Source organism: Miscanthus floridulus, chromosome 2 (assembly GCF_019320115.1).
Source record: "Miscanthus floridulus cultivar M001 chromosome 2, ASM1932011v1, whole genome shotgun sequence".
NCBI classification, from domain to species: domain Eukaryota; kingdom Viridiplantae; phylum Streptophyta; class Magnoliopsida; order Poales; family Poaceae; genus Miscanthus; species Miscanthus floridulus.
Genome location: NC_089581.1, coordinates 44,762,747 through 44,789,591, shown reverse-complemented (window position 1 = coordinate 44,789,591; position 26,845 = coordinate 44,762,747). Strand labels below are relative to the sequence as shown.

The 26,845-nt window shown below is 47.5% G+C and overlaps 1 pseudogene; it reads left to right on the top strand.

Annotated features, from left to right (window-relative positions):
- Positions 1-5,439: 5,439 nt before the first annotated feature.
- On the top strand, positions 5,440-8,577 carry LOC136536439 (uncharacterized; annotated as a pseudogene).
- The last annotated feature ends 18,268 nt before the right edge of the window (positions 8,578-26,845 follow it).

Below are 26,845 nucleotides of genomic sequence, written 5' to 3'. Positions count from 1 at the left end.
ACTTTCTTTGGTTACTCCACACACCTCTGAGGTCACCTTCCGAATGTTAGTTGCCATCTTCTCCCACATGTTGTTTATGTCGTCTTCTTCCTTCCAAGAGCCCTCTTTGATAACCCTTTCCCTGAATACCTCTGACGTCCCCCCTTTCAGTTTTCACCACTTTGTTCTTTCAATTTTAGCTTGTTTATCCCTACGGGCATGCACCTGAAAATAAAAGTCTACCACCAAAAGTTTATGTTGAGAAACAACACACTCCCCTGGTATCACCTTGCAATCCAAGCGTGCTCGTTTGTCCTTTCTTCTTGCGAGGACAAAGTCAATCTGGTTAGAGTGTTGTCCGCTACTTAAGGTCACTAGATGAGATTCTCTCTTTCTAAAGAAAGTGTTGGCTATCATCAGGTCAAAAGCTACCACAAAGTCTAGAACTTCCTCCCTCTTGATTCCTAGTACCATACCCAAAACCTCCATGAACTGCCTCAAAACCTGTGCTTGTAGTACCTACATACCCATTAAGATCTCCTATAAAAAGCTTCTCAGCTCTAATCAGGCCATCTAAGTCTTCCTAGAACTGTCTCTTAGCACTCTCATCGAGGCCTACTTGGGGGGCATACACACTAATTACATTCAAGACCATATCACCAATGACAAGCTTGACTAAGATAATCATATCTCCTTGCCTTCTCACTCCCACCACACTATTCTTGAGGCCCTTATCAATCAAAACTCCTACTCCATTTCTATCTGCGACTATCCCTGTGTACCAAAGCTTGAAACCTGTATTGTCCACCTCTTTCGCCTTCTGACCCTTCCATTTAGTCTCTTGAACACATAATATATTTACACGCCTCCTAGTCGCGGTATCAACTAATTCTCTTAACTTACCTGTAAGCGACCGTACATTCCAACTACCTAAATAGATCTTAGTTGGTTCGACTAGCTTTCTTATCCTTCGCACCCGTCGACTCAGATATGAAGACCCTTGCTCATTTTTCACTACACCTGGGCGCCGATGTAGCGCGCCACTAAGGATGCGACGACCCGATCCTTGCTCACTTGACACCATGCCCAGATCGTGACACGACACATCGCGGGGGTGATGACTTGGTCCTTGCTCATTTAACACCATACCCGGGTTATGCCCCAACAGTTTTTTTTCGGGTTTCATCTCCATTAGAATGGCTAGGTTTAATGTTGGCTCGCCACGCCTATCACAACCCTCCTCCTTTACCAGGGCTTGTGACCTGCTATGTTGAGACAACATAGGCGGAGTTGGGGTAATAACCTTCTACTATAATATTAGTTACCATTCTTGGGTCTAATTAATTGGTGCGATAAATTAATGTGAATGTATTCATTACATACCCTACCATATAATGATGATTTTTTAGATAAATTTTGAATGCAAAAATGAAGTTTTTTAGGACATAGGGAAGGTGGATGTTGCTTTATTCTCCTCAACACCAAAGGGTTCGATTTGTAGTTTCTCCATACGGGCCACGGGGCAATCTTTCCTGTTTCCGTCCTGGATAAAATGTGGAAAAACGGGTGGGTCAGGACTCAGGTTCCGTCCGTTTTCAAGACCACGGGGCAGCAACATGCCGCCAGCGCTGGCCACGAAGTAGAAGATCCTTGACGCCGTCGGTTCCCAAGTCACAGTGACGCCAAATCTACTCTTATCAAAGCAGTTTACTTTGGCCACCAGAAACAGCATCCACGTCGGCCTGAATGACCCCAACCGTCCGATCCTCCATCCCATGGCCCTTATTGCTTGAAGCAGATTCTCTTCGAAAACAGCTTCTACCGCTTCTCGTGACTTTCTCCGGCTTCCTCTTTTCTTTCCTTTAGCTTCTCTGTCTTCTCGTCCGAATCCACAAGACCATATATATACCTAGCTTCGGCTTCTACTTCTACACGATTCCCCTTCTCGATTCTTCTCCTTCCCGACCTCGACACTTCTACTCCCACAGACATTGCCTCTGTCGCGTCCACGCCCACCTTCCCTTCCTCTCTCTCCCTCTCCCTATCCCTCTCGCCCGACGGGGTAGTGTGCCAGCTGGGCCCAGTGCCACCGGACGACCGTGCGCCGCGCTGGTGGGGCGACGGTGCCCCCGGCCTGCTGCGTAGCGCCGCGTGTGGGCCCCCACAGTGGGCGCCCTGACAGCGGTGGACATCCTCGGCCACAGAGCGGCACGACTAGGCCATGCGGTAGCCGCCGGCGCTGCTTCCCCCGCGCTGCCCCTTCCCGCCGCTCCGCGTGTGCTCGACCAAACCCTAGTTGCCTATGCTCAGCGGCCATGCCCCTGGCCGGGGGTGGGTGCGAGCGCGTCACTGCGACCAGGCCCATTGGCCGTCGCCACCGCTGCACACTGTGGGCGCGGGCCGCGGGAGAGGTGGCCATGGACCGACTACTGCCCGGCCGCTGTATAGGTAAAGGTGCGCTCTCTCTCTTGCTTCCCTCCCCTTCCCTTGCCGGCTCAGGTGACGGATGGCCGGATCTGTCGGCTGCATGGTTGGATTTGTCCGCTCCCCATTCAATCTATGCAGTGAATCAGGTGCCAAAAAATTCCCTTTATCTCCTTTCCTACCTTATGTCTCTGATCCCTTATTTCATTTCCCGTATATATGGATTTATTTTGCTTACGCATAAGTTTTGTGCCACTGTGTTGATGCTGTAATCTTTTCATCAATATATATAAGTGTGCCTATGGTGCTGCTTTATTTATTTTTGTCTCAGCATATGCCGTTGCTGATGATGTAACGATTGCAGTTTGAGCATATGATGGTACCTGTGAGGTGCTTCTGATAAACCTGACCATATTTTTGTGCCTTTGCTATTTTGTATTTTTTTGGTTGACCATATGTCAATGCCAATGATGCTGGAGATAGATAACTTTTTCTGAAATATACGAAGTGATTTTTGCCAAAATGAATGGGTTGTCCTCGAGCAAATCCCATCCGCTTTGCAGAGTTAAATAAGAGTATGCAGTCATGATTACGACCCTTTTATGATCTTTGCAGAGTTGCTAGTGACGCATTCCCATATGCCAAACCTGACAATATTTACATGCCATTGCTATTTTACCTTTTTCGGCCACATGTCAATGACAATGTTGCTGGAAACAAATATCTTCTTCTCAACTATACCATATGAGAAGATGCGGTCATTCACTGTTTTATGATCTTTTTTCTGATCCCAAGTGACAATATATTGCTTCCTGCATTTCGGCTGCAGTTGGCGTGCGCTCAGGGATGCCACGTTACGGTGAAAAGTTTTGGCCGCTTGCTTCCAGTTTCGTGGTTGTGTTTCACCCCGGCGTTTTCCACTCTGCCATCTAAAAATATCCTATGCTCCTATGTCCTCTATACACACCGCTGCTTCTCTCCCCTCCAACTCTATTATCCGCTTCGTCTCTCTCCATCTCTCAAGACGCGGCGCCGCCGTGCCGCGAGGGTAGGGGGGTGGCCGCCACTATTTTATGATGTTTCTATTCCACTTTTTTTTAATTGAGGCATCTAGCCTATGGAGTGATACGAACCATTACATATGCATGGTCCTGTTTTGCATTATTAATGAACTGAAACACTTTAGCATATGCAATGATGACCTACTTCTCCCCGACAACAATCCAATTTTGTTTCCCGCGCTTCACTGCTATCCGCAAAAATTGCTACGATTCAATATTAAGATATTTTTATTCTTGCTCTTTCTTTTGTTGCTCTGATTCCTGCTCTTTCCTTAATCATTCTTCTCTTCTTTGCAACTAGGTGCATAGCTTATATGCCTAATACAAATTTATTTTTTGGATTCATTGCAGACTGTAATTGAATCGTAAGGCCAAGGACTGAGTATGCTATTATTTTTGAACTATGAGGTTAAACTGCTGCAACCAGATAACTTCTTAGGTAAATATGACATTTCCTCTTAGTAACTATTGAAAGATAGATAATTTGTTCAGATTGGTTATTAGGATTATCGTCTTATTTTGCTTATATATTAGTTTAGTGGATCCATTTCTGTCATGTCGATGCATCGTGTTTGTTTACTTTGATAAATACAGTCCGCTATTTGTAGCATCATTGCCCCTGTATTTTAGCGCATCCATAAATTCTATGTTCATTGTATCTCTTTCCATGCACATTTGACAACTCCATGTGTTCGAATGGACAATGATTTTTTAACGATTGTTGTTTTTTAAACGAATTTGTGCTACACTGCTGGTTGTACGAAGCATGACCTCTTTTCCTGCCTCCTGCACTATGGTTCAGTGATCCTCAACTTTATTGAGAAAGTGCATGTGCTGGCATGCTGGACTTTTCTATTATATTTAGCTTTTCTGTTATGATCACATCTTTTTCCTTCAATTGAGCTTCAGTTTACAGATTTATTAGCTGTTGCTCTATTCGGTAGGTAACAAAGTAAAATTTCCATACACAGTTTGACTATCAAACTATTCGTCTGTACAGAGACGTTGTGATCGTGTATTGCTTCCAGGATAGTGGCAACATAGTTGTGAGTAGGAGGGGTACCAGTGGAGGTTATAACTTGGCACCTCGAAAGAGTACCACCAAGCACCACATCGTCCATTGGATTTTTGGGGATTTTTAGATTCCTGCTATGATGCTTGCTCCTCCTATGCCTTTTGGGACTAGGTATATACTACTATATCTATGTGATCAATTTTTATTTCATTCATATACATAATCCTGGCTTATCTATGCCATGCTTTGGTGAACACAAACAGAAGGACAAACATCTGAGCTAGACATAATTCAGGTATGAAAAGCAATACACACCATGTTGGTTGCCTGACTCATCATTATTGTGACATGTGAAATGTATTAACCTGCCACATTTCCATGATAAAGATCGAAACGGTGCACCCTTAGCTGCTTATTACATGATCAAAGAATGTAATTATTTTGCAGCCTATATTTGGTCACCTTGCTTGCCCACATATGCGCGCACAAGTATTTTAGCCTAATTCCATGCTTTGATCTTAAAAAAATATATATAGACACGTTTAGCGATTGTATTTCCAACTGCCTGCGGAGGGCGTGCGTGATGGAGTAGTTTGGCATTATGGGTGTCAAGCGTCGCCTGGGCGGGCGTGCCCACGCGGATCGCCCCTGCAGATGCAACAGATCGAAGCGCATCTCCCAGAACAAATCGGCGCTGCGCATCAACGGGTTCTACGCCGCTGCGCTGGAGCGGCTGCCGGTGGACGAGATGCCAGGGCTGATCCCGCGCCTCCTCAAGGCCGGCCTCTGCGTCGGCTTCGCCGACCCCGTCTCCAATATCATCGTCAACACCATCTCCTCCTACAGCCGCGATTTTAGCCTAATTCCATGCTTCGATCTTAAAAAATATATATAGACACGTTTAGCGATTGTATTTCCAACTGCCTGCGGAGGGCGTGCGTGATGGAGTAGTTTGGCATTATGGGTGTCAAGCGTCGCCTGGGCGGGCGTGCCCACGCGGATCGCCCCTGCAGATGCAACAGATCGAAGCGCATCTCCCAGAACAAATCGGCGCTGCGCATCAACGGGTTCTACGCCGCTGCGCTGGAGCGGCTGCCGGTGGACGAGATGCCAGGGCTGATCCCGCGCCTCCTCAAGGCCGGCCTCTGCGTCGGCTTCGCCGACCCCGTCTCCAATATCATCGTCAACACCATCTCCTCCTACAGCCGCCGCGTCCCCGACCGCCGCGAGCCCGCATCCGCAGTGACGTCGACGTCCATGCTCGATGACGGCAACAAGGAGATGACGCCGAGGACGAGGAGGCGGCGACAGAAGGCGTTCTCCCGGGCCATCAACGGCCCCACAAAGGTCAACTGCTGGCCGCCGGCTCGCTCCCTCCTCCGCGACATGTCCATCGCCGGGTGGTCGCTGGTGGCGCTCGTCGCGTTCCTCACCTACTACTTCCGCGCCCTCCCCGGCTGCGAGGCGCTCGAGTATCTCCACCTGGCCAATGCCGACCTTCTCTGCGCCGTGCGGCTCGTGGAGGAGGACCGCAACTCCAGAGGGGCTTCAGCTTCGGCTCCCGGACGACCAAGACTGCCCTCAAGTGCGCCGCCTTGGCTGCCTGTCACCCCAAGCCAAGAGCCTTCGTGAACAGGTCCTACTCGCTCGCTTCTCGCATGGAGCAATTGCGCCAGCTCATGACAACCGAAGGCGGCGGCTGCCTCTCTTGCACCGCCATCGAGAATATCAATGGATTGCTGATCAAACCCCATCGGAAGCTTGGAAGCCTTGTCGGAGTTACTCCGCCTCAGTTCCTTGAGGAGAAGAAGAACAAGCAGCCACCGTTTGTGCTCACAAACTTCACAAAATCTATGGATTCTACCTCAAGGCGTTTGCGATTCTGCCGACGGATGGTTTGCGTATGCGCTACTACCGGGGTCTCCTTAAGGCTGGCCACTGCTACGGGCCTTTGACGGATCCTGTCTGCAACATTGTGCTCAACACTCTCTGGTACGAGGCGATGTTCCCGCGGCCAGAAGGAGAGCTCGCTATGACCACCATGATCTGCTCAAGGAGCCTTGTTCTGGTCGCACGCCGCTCCCTTCGTGTCCTTGTTGCTTACATCCGCACTTGCTTTCGCATGATGTCTGAACACCAAGCATGCGCTGTCTGCTCTCGACCGAGGTCAATCTCTGGGGAGCAATCGAAATGGCAAGGCAGCAAGGACACATTGAAAGAACTATGTGGAGCCTGTATAGTGTATAGTCCATACAAGGCTGCAGCCACCGCAGCACAGCATCCGGATCCTGATGCAGTTGTAAATTTTTTCGTGTCAACCTTCCCAATGGTGCCCTTACCGGTTGAGAGGAATTCATTTGTGCTGGATGTGGAGCTCATCGTGCAGTTGCTGTCTGAATACTGGTCCACTCCCAATGGTTCAGTTGAGACTACAGTTCCTGTACTCTCTGCAGGGGCATCCAAGCTCCTGTCGAGCATTCTGAAAGATTTTAGGGAAGAGGAAAGCTTCGTCTGCAGGAAGGTTAATGCCATGCTGAAGAAATACACGCAGCAAACTGGGCTATGTTCTGTGCTTACTCCAGTTATAAAGTATTATATAAACTTTTTTTTTTTGCGAGCAATAAAGTATTATATAAACTATTATGAATAGTAACCACTGACTCTTTCTGTACCATGTTATTATGCATATATATAGGGACCTGAGTATGAGCTTCAAGTTATCTGTGGCCTGAATTCAAACGTAGCTCACATTAACTTTTTGGCAAGGCCGAGAGATTTGCATTCTCCTGACACAGTTCCTATACTGTTCTTTGCCGAGTGCTCCAACGATGAAGATGCCATCGATGAATTGTCCTGCTGGCCAGTCATGGGACATCCTGGTATGCTTTCTTTCCATTTGAATATTCTAAGTCATATGTTCATTAAGACATATACCATATTAGCCTTTTACATATGCTCTTTTTGACAATGTCTTGTGTAAGCCAGCGGTGACTCAGATTATACTAAAAATGTTTGAAGGAAAGAAAAGGGGTAGAATAAGGCATCTGACTGGGTAGAACTGTCACCTCTGTATGCACGTAGTTGTCACAGCAGTAATACACGGAAAGGCACCTCACCATAAAATACTACTGCACTTACGTTCCGGCACTAACACGCCAGCAGGGTCCAAATACCAATGGGCAATGGCAGTGCATCACTCTCAAAGTTGCTAAGACCGTCTCCAAGAGCCGCTACTCAAAATACAAGACCTATTTTACATTTGGATAGAGCTATAGACAAAGGATTCAATACCTATTTTTGGTCTTCTCCAACAACAAGACCCAAAAGAGAACCCTTTCTATAAATGAGTCTCTAGGAGAGAGGATACTCAGATTTGGGTTATACCTCTCCTGACACCCAAAATAGGTCTTCCATATAGGTACTTTGTTGGAGGCTATAGGTATTCTGTTAGAGACCCATTTTAGGTTTTGGTTTCCTGATGGGCCTAGAGACAGCCTAAACTCATTAAAATTGCCACCATCCTTAATTTTATTGCCACATGAAGCATGTCGCATACATATCTGAGAACAGCATATTGGCCTTTTAGAGCTGCTTCTACGCGGGAAACATTCAGAGTACTCTCAGAATTAGTAGGCTTGAACACATTTTATTACATGCCGGTTACCAGTGTTCTTTGTGTACATTTGGGTTGTCTGCATTTTTGCTATATGCTGCAGTTAGTGATTTACCTTTTCTTTTCCTTTTATAAGTATGCAATCTATGAAGTGGCGAACTGACGATAGCCTTTCCTTTTCACAGATGATTGAACTGATAACTGTTTTTTTGTGTGTGCAAAAGGTCGCTGTTATTACTCTGAGAATGAAGGGGCAAAGATTATCCATCCAGATCTAGAGAAGTACATTGGGCGTGACATTGCCTTTGAGAGCATGGCTTGCAAAAGTAACGTGAGTAAAGGTTCTGTGACAACGACTTCATAATTGATTTTGTTGACATATGCGAGGACGATTTTGCATCTATTTCGATGCCAGTAGGGATGCCAAGTGTGCAGAGTTCTTGAATGCCCGTGCCATAGCTATGCAGCGTCCCAGATTTGTTTAGTAATAGTAATCCTCAACTTCGTGTGCCTCTGAATTTCTTCAGTGCTATACATGCTGATACAAACTTACAGAGGCGTTTTCATAGTTGGATAGTGGTAACATGTTATTCTGGGGGCAAGGACAGGTGTATGTATCATTTACTCTTATAAAGCTAAACTTATTCTTATAAAGCTAGACCCCAATAAATGATTTCTCTCTTAACGTAAGGTGTCCACGTCATTCCCCCTTAGGTGATCCCACTAAATGTTATATCTCTTCATGTAAGGTGTCAACATCATTTCCCACTAAGTCCATGTCATCCTTTATTGATTACAAAAAAATATCCATGCCATCTCTATCATGTGAAAATACTTTAAATCTTTAATTTATTAACATACAAGTCACTGAGATACGCTATTTGTTTCTTCACATGTTCCTCTATAATGTAATCAAATATTATATTGGTTTTTATTCTGCTAGCTTACTCATTTTTTTACCGGATCTGATAAATAAAATAACATGTAAGTTAAATTCATATATATGTATACACAGTATACGAAATACCATATAGTAATGCTATGTATATAATAGATTTATTTTTAAGAAAATCCCATGACAACACACGGGGTATACTTCTATAGCTAACTAAAAGTGAGAACTTAGGCGTTGTGCCGTCTCTGTTTGCCATCCGAATGCAGCGGTTGCCATGTGTGTTTTGTACTATTGCGGGTTATAATAACTTCTCAGTATTCTGTTCAATTATTATCCGAGCGTTTCGGCACCAGTGGGCTATGGCGCCGGATACACCGATCTGGATACAACGGCCAAGATCATAATTTTAGAGAGAAAAAAAATGTAAGTAGTTCCTATTTTTCTGAGTTGGAAACAAATTTTCTACAGCTAAATCAGAATTTTACTATTTTTAAATGCATATTTATTCCAGAAATAATATTTAGATAGCCTTTTTTTAAAAGTACTTCTGTAATTTTTTTACTCTTATGAAGTATCTTAAAGCCCCGTTTGGCACGACTCCACTTCACTAGTTAAGCTATTTTTTTTGGGCAGCCCTATAAATAGCTCCATCGGTGAAGCTGAAGCCGTTTTAGTAAATCGTTTAGCAAAACAGCTTCATATATTGAGTTTCTTAAAACATGCTATCACAGAACGTCATGTAGGATAAGGTGAAGCCGGGTGAAGGTATTATTTTGGGCTCCATCCCACCTCAAATCTTTGTGAGAGCACGATTTAAGAGGCTTTCTTGATGAAGCCGTTTTGTTTTACCTCATTTAGCAAAAAAAAAAACCTTAAATGGCTCCTTAAAGCCGTCGAAGAAGCCCCGCCAAACAGGAAAAAAGTTGGATTTAACTCTCTTGTGGCGCCACGTAAGGCAGATGATGTGGCGTCAGCCAATACTGCTGATTTTCTCGTTAAAGGAGGGGTGAGTTATGGACTTTTTTCTTGGCATCAAATCAACGTTTTCTGCGGTGCGGCTGAGTGTCCAGGAGTGAGTTATGATAGACTCTCTCCTTGCATCAACATTGGTGGATCACGTGCATATTATAGAGAAAAAACATAGATTAGATTATGAGTATAAAAGCATCATGGTACAAAAGCTGCTGAAAGGGACAGAGAGAAAAGCAGTGAAGCCACCATGGAGAAACAGTGACTCATGCGTACCATGGCCCTGTTCGTTTGGAGGAATATGGAGAAATCTAGATAAATCTAAAGGAATTTGTAAGAGAAAAAAACACTGTTCTGAATAAAAAAAAACGGATCAAGCTGGGTTTAAGGGCACGCGAACGGAGCCCATGTCATACTCGTAATACCACGAAAAATCAAAATAAATATCATTTGCATTACTGCAGGATACGTACGTACTGTACTAGATAGTGACCATTCCAAATGAAAGATAAGAATGAGTAATGAGCCAATGGGCTGAACAAATTCACAAGCGTCTCATTTACGACAGAGGGGCAGAACCATTGCAAGTTTGCAATAATCTGTAAGGGCCTGCTTGCCCTAAGGGAAAACCAACAACGAGAGGCCCTGCCCTTCACTTTCACTGGACAAGGAAACCTCTGGTCCGGCTGAACCCTAGGAAGGCCCGACACTGATGGCTCCACCCCGGCGCCGGCGCCCCCGCCTCCCCCTCCATCTCCATCTCCATCTCCCCTCTCCTCCCCACCACCGACGCAGCCGCGAGATCCGGCACTGGCCTGGGGGATCCCCAATCGTCCGTGCCGCCGCTGGAATCGGACCCCGCCGCCGTGGCTGCCGCCTCCAGTAGCAGCAGCTCCGAGGCCTCCCTGATGGGATCTGGTGCTGGGGAGCCTCCGCAGCCCTCCGCGCTCCCGCCTCCGACGACGCCGAGCACAGCCACTGTGGCCACCGCGGCCGGCGCTGGGATGCCACCGCCAACGTCGACGTTGGCGCACCCCACCTCTGCAGCAACCTCCAGCGCTGGAGCGCCCCCGTCCCGCGGCCCTCCATGCCCCCAACAACGACGACGTCGGGCACCTCCACCGCAGCCGGCGCTGCCACCTCCGGCGCGGGAGCGCCCCTGGGGACGTCCTCCCCGTCCACGCCGTCGATGGCGCCGGGCCCCTGCGCCATGGTCACCACCTCCAGCAGCAGCTCCATCGAGCCCGCCCCAGCGGGATCCGGCTCTGGAGCGCCTCCACAGACTCCCTCTCAGTCTCCACCATCGCCGACGCCGGGCTCCACGCTCTCACCGGCCGTGGCTTTGGGAGGGCGCACGAAGAGCCGTCGATGAGTGGACGACGACGGCGACGAGTCCAACAATGACCGTCCCACAACCTACTTGGAGGCCGCTCGTCGTGCGGCGAAGCTGACCACCGTGTCCACCGTGCACGCCCAGACTCGTTCGATCGTTGTCCTGGGGCGCGGCGGAGCGGACGCTGGACAGGGACCTGTGCGAAGGCGGAGGAAGCGCAGCCGGCCGCGCCCTCAGCTAGTGCACGGCTTGCCTGCTCGTCTAGTGGATGGTCGGGTCTCGGCCCCCATCTCCTCAGCGCCCGCAGACAGGTCTCCGTCCCCAACACCGATGGGTGGCGGGAGATCCTACCTCGACAGGAGGCGAGACCTGTGGCCATCTCAGTTGAGCCTCGCCGTGGCCCGGGTCTGCACGTAGAGACTCAGAAGATCCCCACACAACTCCACGACAGATGTTTCAACTGCCTCTCCTACTCGCACCGGGTAGCGACTTGCCGATTGCCACACCATTGCATGCTGAAAGCATCTAGGCCCCTAGTTGGATTTCGGTGATTAATGTCAATACAAGTTTACTATGACTAACGTGTGTTTTGCAGAGGCAATTAAGTTAGGTCATGGTAATGGAGATCGATTGGGCAATCGAGGTTGTCATGCCCCTACGATGGAAATCGTTTCGGTTTTCAAATGATGGACGACAAGGTTAAGGATGACTAGTTCTAAGTGTCGATTGGAGTTGGAGAGACACTTAGAGTAGTTTAGGACTTTGTTTTTCCTTTGGCCGTACTATGAAGGGGGGTATGAACGGGTAGCTTGACCTAGTTGAGTCTAGTGAGTTAGGTGTGGTGCACACTTGTTAAAACTAGATCTAGGTAGCTCCTATGAATGCCTAAGATCCTTTGGAGCAAACTTCATTCACATATGTTCGAAAGTTGGAAGTGAATGGAGGGTCAAACACTGACCGGACGCTGGCTCCGGTGCGATCGGACGCTGGCCGCAGGGTCCGGTCAGTTCATTTGACTGAGGTGGTTAAGTCTGTTGTGACCGGACGCTGGAAGGTCTTGTGACCGGACGCTGAGGGCTAGCGTCCGGTCGACTCCAGTAAGGGTCCAGACTTGGAAAAGAGTGACCGGACGCGTCCGGTCAGTGCTGACCGGACCCTGAGGGTTCAGCGTCCGGTCGAGTCCAGTAAGGTTCCAGTAAGGGTTTTATGCGACCGGACACGTCCGGTCAGTGCTGACCGGACTTTGCCAGCGTCCGGTCGACTCGTTACTACTGGTTCGCGGGTTGAACTGACCAGAGCGTCCGGTCATCACGACCGGAGCGTCCGGTCATCCCGCAGAAGCTCATAACGGTTCGTTTTTCAGGCTGGCTTATAAATAGAAGCTCCACTCGTGAGTGGAGTATCCTTTGCTCATTCCAACAGCTGAGAAACACGTTTGTGAGTGCCAAGAAGAGCAAGATCCTAGTGAGGTGTTTGTGATTTGAGAATCCAAGAGAGTAGCCTCACTAGCAAATCAAGAGTAGCAAAGTGTGCATCCATCTTCTCATTAGGCTTCGCGTGGTCAAGTGAGAGTTCGTGCTTGTTACTCTTGGTGATCGCCATCACCTAGACGGCTTGGTGGTGATTGGGAGTTTGGTGTTCACCCGGCGGAGCTTGTGGGTGACCCAACTCAAGTTGTGAGCGGCTTTGGGTGATTCGCCGCGACGGAGTGTCGAAGAATCAACCCGTAGAGAGCACTTGATCCTTGCGCGGATCAAGGGGGAGCTACACCCTTGCGCGGGTGCTCCAACGAGGACTAGTGGGGAGTGGCGACTCTTCGATACCTCGGCAAAACATCGCCGCGTTCCTTTCCCTCTCTATTTACCTTGAGCACTTACTTTGAGTATTTACTTTGAGCAATTCAATACTTGTTTTACATCCATAGAATTGCTTGCTAAGAGTAAGGTTGGAACATAGGTTGTGAGTTCGTTGTGCATTAGTTTGATAGAAACACTTTTCTAGGCACAAGGGGTTAATTGGGCTATCCGTAGGATTTGTTTATTGCAAGAGAATTTCGAATTAGCCCAATTCACCCCCCCTCTTGGGCATCTTGATCCTTTCACATGCGTTGCCACATATTCGACCACCTCGTGAGGGACTGCAAGCGGTCTAAGTCAACGCCTAAGGGTGGTGGCTTGCCTCGTCGCTCGCCTCGAGTCGACGTCCCACCGGCCTCCCAGCATGCACCCCTCGGCAATCCATCGACCTCTGATGGGACCGCGCAGGGAGTCGTGGGGTGTGCATATGGTAGTCATCGATGCCGGAGACAACACCGACGGCGCAGGGGTGAGTCGGAGATAGACATCAGCATGGGCGTGTTTGCCAACTACGCTGATGACGCCGCTGCTTCGACTACCACACATTACTTCCTTGAGCCAGATTCGCCGGTGGAGGCGCTGTGTGAGGTCATAGGACCTCCAGCTTGGCTCGACTCGGTTGACCCCATGCTAGACGAGCTTGCCGCCTCGCTCATCGCGAGTCGACCAGTGGTCACTGTCGATGAAATATGGTCGGCAGTCTACCGAGGGGTATGCCCATGGTAGTAGATGAATCGGTGGAGGTGCGTGTAATAGGAGACGGATGGTGACACAAGCGTAGAGATAAGTGATTTAGACAGGTTCAGGCCGTCTGATCGACGTAATACCCTACGTCCTGTGTCTTTGATGGATTGTATTGAATATGAGATGCATTCGAGGGGGGTCTCTACCTGCCTTATATAGTCTGGAGGGTAGGGTTACAGGTCGGTTTAGGTCTAGATCTATTTGGCTATAAGGTAAGTATTTACAAGGAATACGATATCTATCATATCCGAACAGATCTTCCTTCATTGCCAAGATGTCTTCTGATTGTCTTGCGGTGCACACCGACTAGAGCCGAGCACCGTAGGCCTTGATCTTATGGGATGGACCTCCCCTGGTGGTGCGGTCCATGTCCATTGCCGTGGGTACTTAGGGTTATACCCCCCACAGCTAGTCCCCGAGCGCATTGTATCTGCTGAGCAACACTATCTTGAGCATGTCCGAGCAGTTTCACTTGGAGTCAGACAGTTAATCTGGCAATTTGACCAGTTTAACTGGTAATCCGATCAACAAAATGAAGTGCCAACCAGTTTAACTGGTCAACCGGCCTCGAACATACTCAAGTAAGCCTTGCCAGAAGGATGTAAAGAGCTCAAGTTTAAAATTTAAAAAATTCTTCACCTTAGGTGAAGTGTACACACTTAGGCTTCGTTGACGAAGTCAGATGATCATCATCCATGACTTAGTCAAAGAGGATGTTAGTATTGATACATGCACCGCAACATGCAATGTATATATTCTAGTCCCCGAGCCTGATAGTAGGTGAAGAAGACACCTGGTGTCAGGATCAAAGAATATCAATGATTGAGAAAGAAAACAGGAACTTAGCCAACCGTTAAATTTGATACAAGCATCGCAAGGTGCAATGTATACATTGTAGTCCCCGAGCCTGACAGTAGGTGAAGAATGCACCTGGTGTCAGGATCAAAGAAGTACAACGATCAGTTAATCAGAACAACTGAGTCCTAGCTTAGCCGAGCACACAGCCAGCCCCCAGCTTAGCTGAAGACTAGTAAGAGGAAAAACAATACACTCACTGCTAGGTGAAGTGTACACACTTAGTCTCCGAGCCTGTTGTAAGATAGAGCAGCATCTTGTAACAGGATCAAAGAAACAAGTGAAAAGGATGAAATCCCCGTGCTTAGCACTGGACATTGGAGTAAAATTTGGAGAGTGCTGAGCACTTAAAAATGGAGAAAAATGGAGAGTGCTTAGCACTTTACCGTTGGAGAAAATTAGAGAGTGCTTAGCACTTAAAATGGAGAAAAATGGAGAGTGCTTAGCACTATACAGTGGAGAAAATAGAGAGTGTTTAGCACTTAAAAATGGAGAAAAAATGGAGAGTGCTTAGCACTATACCGTGGAGAAAATGGAGAGTGCTTAGCACTATGCCATGGAGAACATAGACAGTGCTTAGGACTTTATCGTTGGAGAACATGGAGAGTGCTTAGCACTATACCGTGGTGAACATGGAGAGTGCTTAGCACTTGACCGTTGGAGAACATGGAGAGTGCTTAGCACTATACCATCAGAGCCGAAGACAATCACCAACCTCCGCTCGACGATCCTCGCTGCTCCAAGCCATCTAGGTGGCGACAACCACCAAGAGTAACAAGCGAATCCCACAGTGAAACACGAACACCAAGTGCCTCTAGATGCAAACACTCAAGCAATGCACTTGGATTCTCTCCCAATCTCACAAAGATATTGAATCAATGATGGAGATGAGTGGGAGGGCTTTGGCTAAGCTCACAAGGTTGCTATGTCAATGCAAATATCCAAGAGAGTGAGCTTGAGCTGGCCATGGGGCTTAAATAGATGTCCCCACGAAATAGAGCCATTGGGCTCCTCACTGCACTGAACACAGGCCGACCAGATGCACCGGTCAGATTGATCGGACGCTGGACCTTAGCGTCCGATCGAGCGATGCATGCCACGTGTCCCCTCTCTTCAAATACTGAGTGCCCGATCCCAACGGTTAAGTGGCGACCAGACGCGCTGCTGTGAAGTGATCGGACGCTGGACGTCAGCGTCCGGTCATTTCCAGTAAGCATCCAGAAGCGAGAAATCATGATCGGACGCGTCCGGTCATGCTTGATCGGACTCACCCAGCATCCGGTCACTCGGCGTCTCCCCTGTGCACTGCCACATCAGCAGGACCGGACGCAATCCTCCAGCGTCTGGTCACTAAGTGACCTAGCGTCCGGTTAGAGACCGTCGCCAATGTCTTTGTAGCTTGCACTGACTGGAAGTAGGACCCTAGCGTCCGGTCACTGTGACCAGCATGACTAACTCCTTTTCAATTGTATCTTCTTCACCCATGCTCAAATGTGCCAACCACCAAGTGTATCACCTTGTGCACATGTGTTAGTATATTTTCACAAATGTTTTCAAGGGTGTTAGCACTCCACTAGATCCTAAATGCATATGCAATGAGTTAGAGCATCTAGTGGCACTTTGATAACCGCATTTCGATACGAGTTTCACCCCTCTTAATAGTATGGTTATTGATCCTAAATGTGATCACACTCATTAAGTGTCTCGATCACCAAAACAAAATGACTCCTACCATTTATACCTTTGCCTTGAGCCTTTTGTTTTTGTCTTTCTTTTTTTTCAAGTCCAAGCACTTGATCATCACCATGGCATCACCATCATCATGTCATGATCTTCATTTGCTTCACCACTTTGAATGTGCTACCTATGTCATGATTACTTTGATAAACTAGGTTAGCACTTAGGGTTTCATTAATTTACCAAAACTAAACTAGAGCTTTCAACAGGTGATGAAGATACCACTCGGGAAGCCCCCGAGAAGATAAATAAGGGCGACGCCTATATTCGCCTCCTAGAGCTCTTTTCAAGTAACACCAAACTAAGCAACATAGGGCAGCAAGTGGCATACAGCATCACAAATACACCACCACTGGTAAGAGTATATAGTTGGTAGTCCTTGTAGTGTCAAATCTTGTTGATGTTGAAACATCTTCTTGAAAACTTGTGGACAGGATCATGCTGTGTATGTCTCCGATGTGCCGGATGGGACCTGGCCGAAGGGCGTAGATGCCCATGCAACCCAAGCTTCGGCATGTAGAACGAGAGAAAGAGAGGGAAGGGAGAAGGTGTTGAACCTAACACCGCAGGGGGGAGGGTTCAGTGGACACCATGGAGTCGATGTCTACGCTAGGGCAGCGACGGTCGGTGAAGATGGCTTTAGAGATGCGCGGTGGCGACCGGCGGTCAAGACAGTGTCGATGGAGCAGGCGGCGTGGCTGGTGGCTTCCCGTCACTGGCTACACCCTTCTTTGATCGGATTAGGGTTTAGATGTCGGTGGGGAGCTCGGCTTAGGTCAACCTCGTGATTAGAGCCGTCGACCCCCACCTCTTTTTATAGCGTAGGGTGATAGGGTCCTCTAGCCATGGTGGGCTAGGCACCCTGATCAGGGCGCAAATCAAAGGCCCAACTAGGCCATTGGGTCCAGTTAGGATTAGAGATCAATCCAACAATCTCCCCCTTGATCTCTTTCCATCTTTTACTTTCATATCATTTACTTTTGTTCATTCCATTACAGATTAGCGCATAGAGCATGTCTCATCGTCATGGTCCATTGCCGATAGATTTAACAGCTACAACACACTACTATGTTCTGAAATAGATATTTATCTTTGGGCCTTCTTTTGTCTAGAAATTATAGGCTTTCCCTTAAACCCATGCCGGCTACATGTTCTCTGAACACGTTGGGTGGTAAGCCTTTTATAAGCGGATCCGCGAGCATCTTTACTGTACTTATATGCTCAAGACTTATGACTTGATCCCGGACTTTATCTTTCACAACATAATACTTTATATCAATGTGTTTGGTAGTACCACTTGACTTATTGTTGTGAGCATACTGTACTGCCGGATTATTATCGTAGTATAACTTAAGTGGTCTATAGATGTCGTCAACCACCTTCAAATCGGGTATGAACTTCTTTAGCCAGTTCACCTGCCCCATTGCCTCATAACACGCTACAAACTTGGCATACATTGTGGACGATGTAGTGATAGTTTGTTTTGAGATTTTCCATGAAATAGCTCCCCCTGCGAGAGTGAATACATATCCAGATGTTGATTTTCTATCATCTCACGCATAATCAAAATCTGAATACCCCACTATATGGAGTGAATCAGATCTTCTATACGTCATCATGAGGCCTTTCGTTCCTTGCAAATAACGCAAGACTTTCTTTACTAATTTCCAGTGTTCTATTCTAGGATTGCTCTAGAATCTGCCAAGTAACCCGGTAATAAATGCCAAGTCAGGGCGCGTATATACTTGAGCATATTGCAAGCTTCCGACAACCGAAGCATATGGAACTGCTTTCATTTGATCAATCTCATATTGGTTCCTGGGGCATTGAAAATCCCCATATCTATCGCCCTTGACTATAGGAGCAGGTGAGGGACTACATTTGTGCATATTGAATTTCTTTAAGATTTTCTCTATGTATGCCTTTTGTGATAGTCCTAATACCCCTTTACTTCTATCTCGGTGAATCTCGATCCCTAGAATGAACAAAGCTTACCCAAGATCTTTCATATCAAATTTTGAGGACAAAAACTTCTTTGTCTCTAGTAGTAGACTGACATCACTACTAGCAAGTAAGATATCATCCACATACAGGACAAGGAAGATGAACTTTCCATTCTTAAACTTTGTATAGACACAATTGTCCTCTACATTCTCTTTAAACCCAAAATTTCTTATTGTCTGATCAAACTTCAAGTACCACTATCTTGAAGCTTGTTTTAATCCATAAATGGATTTCTTTAGGTGGCATCCCATTCGTTCTTTTCCTTCCATGACAAAATCTTTCGGTTGTGCCATGTAAACATTTTCCTCCAAGTCCCCATTGAGAAATGTCGTCTTTACATCCATCTGATATAATTCTAAATCGTAATGTGCCACTAATGCCATTATGATTCTGAAGGAATCCTTACATGAGACTAGAAAAAAGGTCTCATTGTAATCAATCCCTTCTCTTTGCATAAAGCCTTTTGCCACAAGTCGCATTTTATATCTCTCTATATTCCCTTGAGAGTCAAGTTTTGTTTTGTAGACCCATTTACAACCTACTGTTTTGGCTCCTTTAGGAATTATTTCTAAATCCCAAACTTTATTGGCATTCATAGATTTCATTTTATCTTCCATGGCCTCAAGCCACTTTGATGAATGATCACTTCTCATGGCTTCTTCCAATGAGGTGGGATCATCCTTCATTTGAAATTCCTCAGTGTTGTACACTTCATAGTCAGCAGGAATAGCTGATTTTCTAAATCTTTGAGACCTTCTAGGGGCCTCCACATTTGGCACATCTTCTATTTGAGGTTGTTGTTGCTCTTCCTCATGTGTGGCAATTGGTTCTATAGGATCCTGAAGAACAGGTTCCTCATCGTCATTCATTGTTGCCACATGCGGAATAACAACAGGCGCTGGCACCACAGTATCTTGTACTGTTGGTGCAGCGACAGCAGGTAGTGAGAAAAATGGCTCATGAATCATCGGAGTGGGCGCATACACCCACTTCTCTTCAAGGTCAATTTCTCAAGCTACCGTGCTCCCCATCATCATTTCATCCTCTAGGAAGACAGCGTGTCTCATTTCCACAAACTTTGCATGTCTATCTAGATAGTACAAATGAAAACCTTTTGACTTTTCTAGGTAACCAATGAAATGGCAACTAACTATTTTGGGATCTAGCTTCCCAATATTTGGGTTAAATACTTTAGCCTCAGCAGGACTCCCCCACACACGTAAGTGGTTTAGTGAGGGTACTCTTCCTATCCACAACTCATACGGCGTTTTGGACACAGGCTTACTTGGTACTCTATTGAGAATATGAATGGTGGTTTTTAACGCCTCCATCCACAGACTCATCGGTAGGGTGGAGTAACTTATCATACCGTGCACCATATCCATTAGGGTACGATTGCATCTTTCAGCTACTCCATTCTGCTGAGGTTCGCCCGGTGTAGAATACTGGGCTACTATGCCATTCTCCTATAAGAACCTTGCAAAAGGTCCAAGAACTTGGCCATATGGGGTATGCCGACCGTACTACTCCCCCCACAGTCGGACCTGACTATCTTAATCTTTAAGTTGTGTTGGTTTTCAACTTCTGCCTTAAATATCTTAAATTTATCCAATGCTTCTGTTCTTTTTTTGATTGGATAAATATAGCCATAACGGGAGTAATCATCTGTGAATGTTATGAACGAATCATAACCATCCACACTCTTTATAGGAAACAGACCATAGATGTTTGTGTGAATAATCTGTAAAATTCCTACGCTTCTTTTGGTATCTTTCTTAATTTTCTTTACATACTTTCCTTTAATGCATTCTCTGCATTGTTCTAAATCTAAGAGCTCTAATGGAGGAAGAATATCATTCTTAACTAGTCTTTCTATTCTCCCCCTCGAAATATGGCCTAAACGACAGTGCCATAATTTCAACAATGCATCGTGAGCTCTCTTTCGTTTTCTGTTTACATCCGCAGACGAGGATACATTCACATTGTCGCACGCAACGTTCCCATTATCGCATACAACATTCACATCATCACGTAGTGATAACAAATAAAGCTCATTTTGTAAGATAGCAAGACCAACACATGCATTATTAAATGTTATCTTACATTTGCCATTTCTAAAATGGCAATCGTATCCATCATTGTCTAAGCATGAAACACTTATTAAGTTTCTCTGTAACGAGGGAACATAAAGAACATCTCTAAGTATAAGTTTGAAACTATCAGCAAGCTCTAGAGAAAGATCGCCAATGGCTTCAACTTCTGCTCGGACTCCATTCGCAACTTTAACGTGTCTTTCGCTTCTTTGCGTAGTCCTCGTCGAACGAAATCTCTGTAAAGAATTAGCAACATGAACAGTTGCACTTGAATCAATCCACCAAGTAGATTTTGAATACTGTACATATAGGGATTCATTTATGAACGTAATAATGTTCTCACCTTTCTTTGCCATGATCATCTTTAAGTAATCGGGACAATCTTTCTTATAATGTCCCGTCTTCTTGCAATAGAGACATTGATCTTTCTCTGCTGTGAACTTGTTTTGCTGAGGCTGATGCATCATGGGACCATTTCCCTTTGACTTTGAAGAGGAGTTAGCATTATTATTCTTTTTCTTATTGTCTTTCAAATAATTGATAGAGCCACCATTGGCAGCTTTCATTCTCTCCTCTTCTTGCACACCTCTCCATGTCCCATTTCTCGGGCTGTATGTTGTAGTTGACAACAAAAATGTCAAACTCTTTTGGCAAGGAAGCAAAAATCAGATGGATAAGGAACTCATTATTGAGAGCCAGATCCATTGGTTTTAGCTTGGATGCCAAATTGCTCATCCTTAGTATGTGCTCTCTTATGCCACCATTACTTGAGTACCTCTCTGTCACCAGCTGCTTTATCAGCTGGGTAGCATATGTCTTTGAAGAGCCAGTGAACTGACTCTTTATTCTTTTGAGATACTCGGTGACGGTGTCAAACTCTAGGATTGAGCCCATAATTGCAGGCTCAATCATGTTCTTTATCACAATCAAACACTTCTTGTTGGCAGTGACCCACTTTCTATGCTCAAGGTCATAGGACATTCTTTGGGATGCAAAATCCCTCTCTCTAGTTGCCCAAGCGGCATCAGCCTCGTTTGTCTCCCTCACCGATGCCACAAGCTCTATGGGACACGGTGTGGTGACTACCCAGTCCACCTCATCCAAGATGAAGGCCAGGTCGATCTTTTTCTTCCACTCAGTGTAGTTATTACCTTTGAGAGTGGGGATCTCTTTGATACAACCCATCAAGTTGTATCCGCCTGAAAACATAATTCAAATAGAGTGAGAACATAAATAATAACAATAACAATTGCATGCCTTAGTTCCAATGTTGGTCAAAATTAAAACATATAATTGTTCTCTACACTAATTCTACATCACCGTTGGGTAGAAATAGAATTAATGCAAGACAAAACATCATAATATTGCCATTAATCAATATTGGTCAGAATAATAACAATATTATAATCAATTAAAACATATCCATTTTCAAAATTAAATTCTCCCGTTGGTTTGAATTTAATAATGAAAATAACATCTTTAAATACGCAATGGAAAATAATTCAATTTAGTGAATTTTACCCACAAGAAAATTCTTTTTTCTATTTTCTTTAAGCCATTTATTCATTTTCCGTGGAATAAATATTTACTGGAAAAAGAAAAAAGAAAAAACTGATTCATTTCCTCACTGTTCATTCGGCCCAGCCGGCAAAACAGCCCGGCCCAACTCCCTTGACGCGCGTGTTGTGCCTCCTAGGCCGCAACCTAGGCCTGGGCCGGCAAAGCCGCCCGCCCACGCGCTCTCGCCTAGGCCACGAGTCGGCCCGATCAGTCTCGGCCGTCTGCGCCGATCCGACGGCCGTCTGCGCGCGTTGCATGATCAAAACGCTGACCGCAGTGGCTCCCTCGAAACCCTAGCGGTCATTCTATGCCATTCTCTCTCTCTCTCTTCGCCTCTCTCCTTAGTGCAGCACAGCGGCAACCGAGCGAGTCCCAGCGAGGCGAAGCGGTGGAGCGATGGCGCTGTCGCCGGCCCCCTCATCGGTGTGCGAGCTCCCCAGCGGTTGAGCGCGCCGCCGTCGAGCGGCCTAGCTACGACGCCCCTTTAGCCAGAGCCCGGCGAGCAGCGCCCTAGGCTCGGTGTTCTTTTCCCCGTGCGCCGGCGAGGCAGTAGCACTGCATGGCGGCGAGGTAGGCCACCCCTTCCCCTTCCTCCCCTTCGGATTTGCTTCTCTTTTCTGTTCTTGGATTCAACCGATTGGGGATAGTTAGGGTTAGGGTTTCTTTTCTTTTTAGGTTTCACTGTTTATCTTCCCCATGATGTCTTCACGGGTTTAGGGTTCGGCTCTTACGTTCTTAAGGCTGAAACCCTCTTCTTCTTCTCCTTTCCTTAACCCAATTATGGTTAGGGTTCAACCGAACCCTCTATTCTTTTCTTAATTACCCAGTTAGGGTTAGGTCGATAACCCGTTCTAGATTTAAAACCCTAGAAAACACGGTCTCCGATACCATTGTTAGAACTGTAGATCATACTAGGGATAAATCCGAGGGGCTACTTGCTATTGAATAGTATCATGAAACCTAGAACATCTACTAGAGCATGTAGAACAAGAGAAAGAGAGGGAAGGGAGAAGGTGCTGAACCTGACACCGCAGGGTGGAGGGTTCAGTGGACGCCATGGAGTCGATGTCTGCGCTAGGGCAACAACAGCCGGTGAAGAAGGCTTTAGAGATGCGCGATGGCGACCAGTGGTGAAGACAGTGTCGATGGAGCGGGTGGCGCGGCTGGTGGCTTCCCATCACTGGCTACACCCCTCTCTAATCGGATTAGGGTTTAGATGTCGGTGGGGAGCTCGGCTCAGGTCAACCTCGTGATTAGAGCCACCGGCCCCCACCTCTTTTTATAGCGCAGGGTGACAGAGGCCCTCCAGCCATGGTGGGCTGGGCGCCCCCAATCAGGGCATGATTCAAAGGCCCAACTAGGCCATTGGGTCCAGTTAGGATTAGAGATCAATCCAACACATCTCACTCTTCTACTCTAGGTAGGCCAAGTTGCCATCCATCTCATAATCCTCACCGCAATGCTCATAAGCTGAGTCCATGCCAGAATGTCCTGAGATCATCATCAGAACACGTGCAACATTCACCTCCTCCATCCCATACGTCAAGGTCACTGGGGTAGACACAGGGACATTGTGATCACAGTATCCATCGCTCTCTCTCTCTTTTTCTCAAACATGCCGTGTAGCACGTATTTCATTAAGATGAAGTAGACAACATCGAACCAAACAACAAACGACTCAACACTAGGTAACCAAAGGTTTCCTAGGCGAGGAGAAGGAAGAAAAACAGAAGCAAAAAAAGTAAAGAAAACTACGACAAAGCCCGGCTACTACCACAAGAGGAACTAAAAGCAATAACGGGCTAAGGTACAGCGAGCTAGTAAACTAGGCCATAGGCAACGATTGGACGACCTAGAGCGGGTACCCCAAGGTAGGCTAAACCTCGAGGTCAACCCCCTCCACTAGTTGGATGCCATCAATCGCGTAGCCTGCCAGGAAGAGCATCCTAATTGCCTCGTGCTTGGACTCCGAGAGAGGCTCGCTGAATACGGCCATGTACTTATCAAAATCACCCTCCGCATCTGCCTACGGCGCCTGATCCTACTGGCAGAGTCCCCATTTTGCCATCATCACATTCTGGGCTTGCACGATCAGGTTGGAGGCTCTGCATCTGCTCTTGGCTGCAAGCCTCCCACTACGACGTGGCGGTGAGGATGTGCATTCAACCGCACGACGCCTCCTAGGAACACGAAGACATGGAGGTTCGACCAAGATCGGCTCCGTGATGGCAGAGCAAAGTTGTGACCGTAGATACTGCGAGATGCCACTTGGTGACACCGGAGCTGGCGCCACAGCCGCCGCCGCGCCCATGGGCGACAAGGCCACATGTGGGGATGGAACTCTGGATGGCGTCCTCGCGTGGTCCGAGTGTTCCTCCTCCAAAGAAGGGGCCGAGTGAGATGGGCCAGCACAAAGCTACGCCGGAAGGAGCGACCCTCCTGCTGGGATCCCCACACCCGAAGGCTCCTCCAAGACGACGAACAGTGGATCGATCCGGCTAGGGGCGATCGAGGCTACCAACTCCTCGAGCATCGGGTCATCCGCGGCGTTGCGAACAGGGAGCACGTCGTGAGGCCAAACAAACAGCATCAACGGGTCAACCCAAGGAAGGCACGTCCCGCTGGCCGGCATGACGAGGTCGGCCACAGCGTCGGTGGAGGGGGCATTGGTGCCAACCTGTGGTGTCAACGGGTCAACCCAAGGAAGGCACATCCCGTTGGTTGGCACAAGGTCGGCCGCTGCGTCGGTGGAGGGGGCGTTGGTGCCTTCCTGTGGCCGTCTTGGGTGCCTCGTGCGTCAGCGCCGACGTCCTCGGCCGACAGGCGTACCGGCTGATGGCACATACATAGCCCCACCCAACTCCGCCGGACCGACGAGGGCAGGTGGCTGTAGTCGACGACCAGCCTGCATGCCCAAGCGACGACACCGGCGGCTCCCGTCGTCGACCCCTGGAGCAGGAACCGTTCGCGGACGCTTACAGGCACGGGCCAGGTGGCCCAAACCATTGTAGCAGAGGCACCGGCATGTGATGATGATGATGATGATGATGATGATGATGATGATGATGATAATGACAACGACAATTAAAGAAAACATAGACGCACGAGAGAACCAACAGATGGTTGGCGCCATGGCAAGCATAGCAACAGAGTAGGGGCTCTGGTGGCCATGAGAAAAATGAAGTCTACCATCATTGTGAAATTTCTTTTGAAATACACTCACGCACATACACCTAGACACTCCTTAATGGATGCATGTGCACTGAAATATTACGCGCAAATTTAAAATTAACAAAATTATCGTAGGTGTCTTAATGTCGATCATCACCTGTAACACTCAAAAACGTCACTTTCTTAAAGCATCTTTTGGGAAGTGTATTTGCATGTGTCTTACACAATATGAAGTACTCCTATTTTTCATTACTTTTAAACTCACTTCTCCTATATTTCAGGTGCCTGAATTTTAAGATAATTTTAGACAATGCTCTTATACAACAACCTAATGCAAGTAATTTGTTACTTTTGTGATTTGTTATTTATCTTTGTATCATACCATATCAAAATTTTGTTCTTCACTACTACAGATTTAGACATCACTGCCGGCCTCATCACTGTCGGATTCGTGAGAACCGACAGTGATGTACGCTTCCAGGCTTGAAAACGAGAAAATGATTGAGGCTGGGCTAAAACCGACACTAAAGGACCATATCACTGCCGGTTATTAATTCAAACCGACAGTAATATCTATTTACTGTCGGTTGAATTACGGAACCGGCACTGATGCATACTCCGGACCCGAAAATTTTATTCATCAATGTTAACTCCGCACGCCTCCCAACTCTATCTGCCACTCTAACTCCCCCTCCCAACACCACGCCTCCTCACACCACACCACGGCAACCCGACAGACCACGGCAACACCACGCCTCCACTCCACACCACGCCTCCACACCACATTGCGCGGGCGTGTGGGGACCGGTGCGAGCACAGCCGCCGCCGGAGTTGACGTAGAGATGGAGGGGGAGGAGCGCCGCCGTGGGGAAGCCAAATCTGGCCTCCACGTCGCCGCCGAAGTAGGGGGAGGAGCGCTGTCGTGGGGAGGCCGGATCCGACCTCCACACCACCGGATCCGGCCTCCACGCCGCTGCCGGAGTTGGAGGGGGAGGAGCGCCGCCGTGGGGAGAGGGCCACCGCCGCCGCTCACCTGCGCCCGGATCCGGCGGTGAGGGCGAGGAGGAGCCTGGATCTGTCCTCCCCGCCACTGGATCTGGCTTCCCTGCCGCCAGATCCGGCCTCCTCGCCCGCATTGCCTAAGGGAGAGAGGGAGGGGAGAGGGCCATCGCGCCGGAGGGGAGGAGGGGCGTGCCCGCTGAAGGAGGAGGAGGCAACTGCGCGCGCGCCCGCCGGAGAAGGAGATTTGCTCCTTTTTCTGTGATGTAAGAATCCATTTGTGGATGTCGTGTGAATTAATTTGCTCCTTTTTCTATGATGTAAGAATCGATCTGTGGATGGGTTGATTTGTGATGTGTTGAACCCTTCTTCGTCTGCGATGCACGAATCGATTTGTGGATGAGTTTTTCTAATGTGTTGAATACATCCTTTATATGTGATGTATGGATTTTTTTCTTGGATGAAATGCTTGATGTAGTGGCGGCGGTAGCCAGCGAGCATGGTGGCGGCAGCGGCGGTAACAAGCATGCTCCAGCC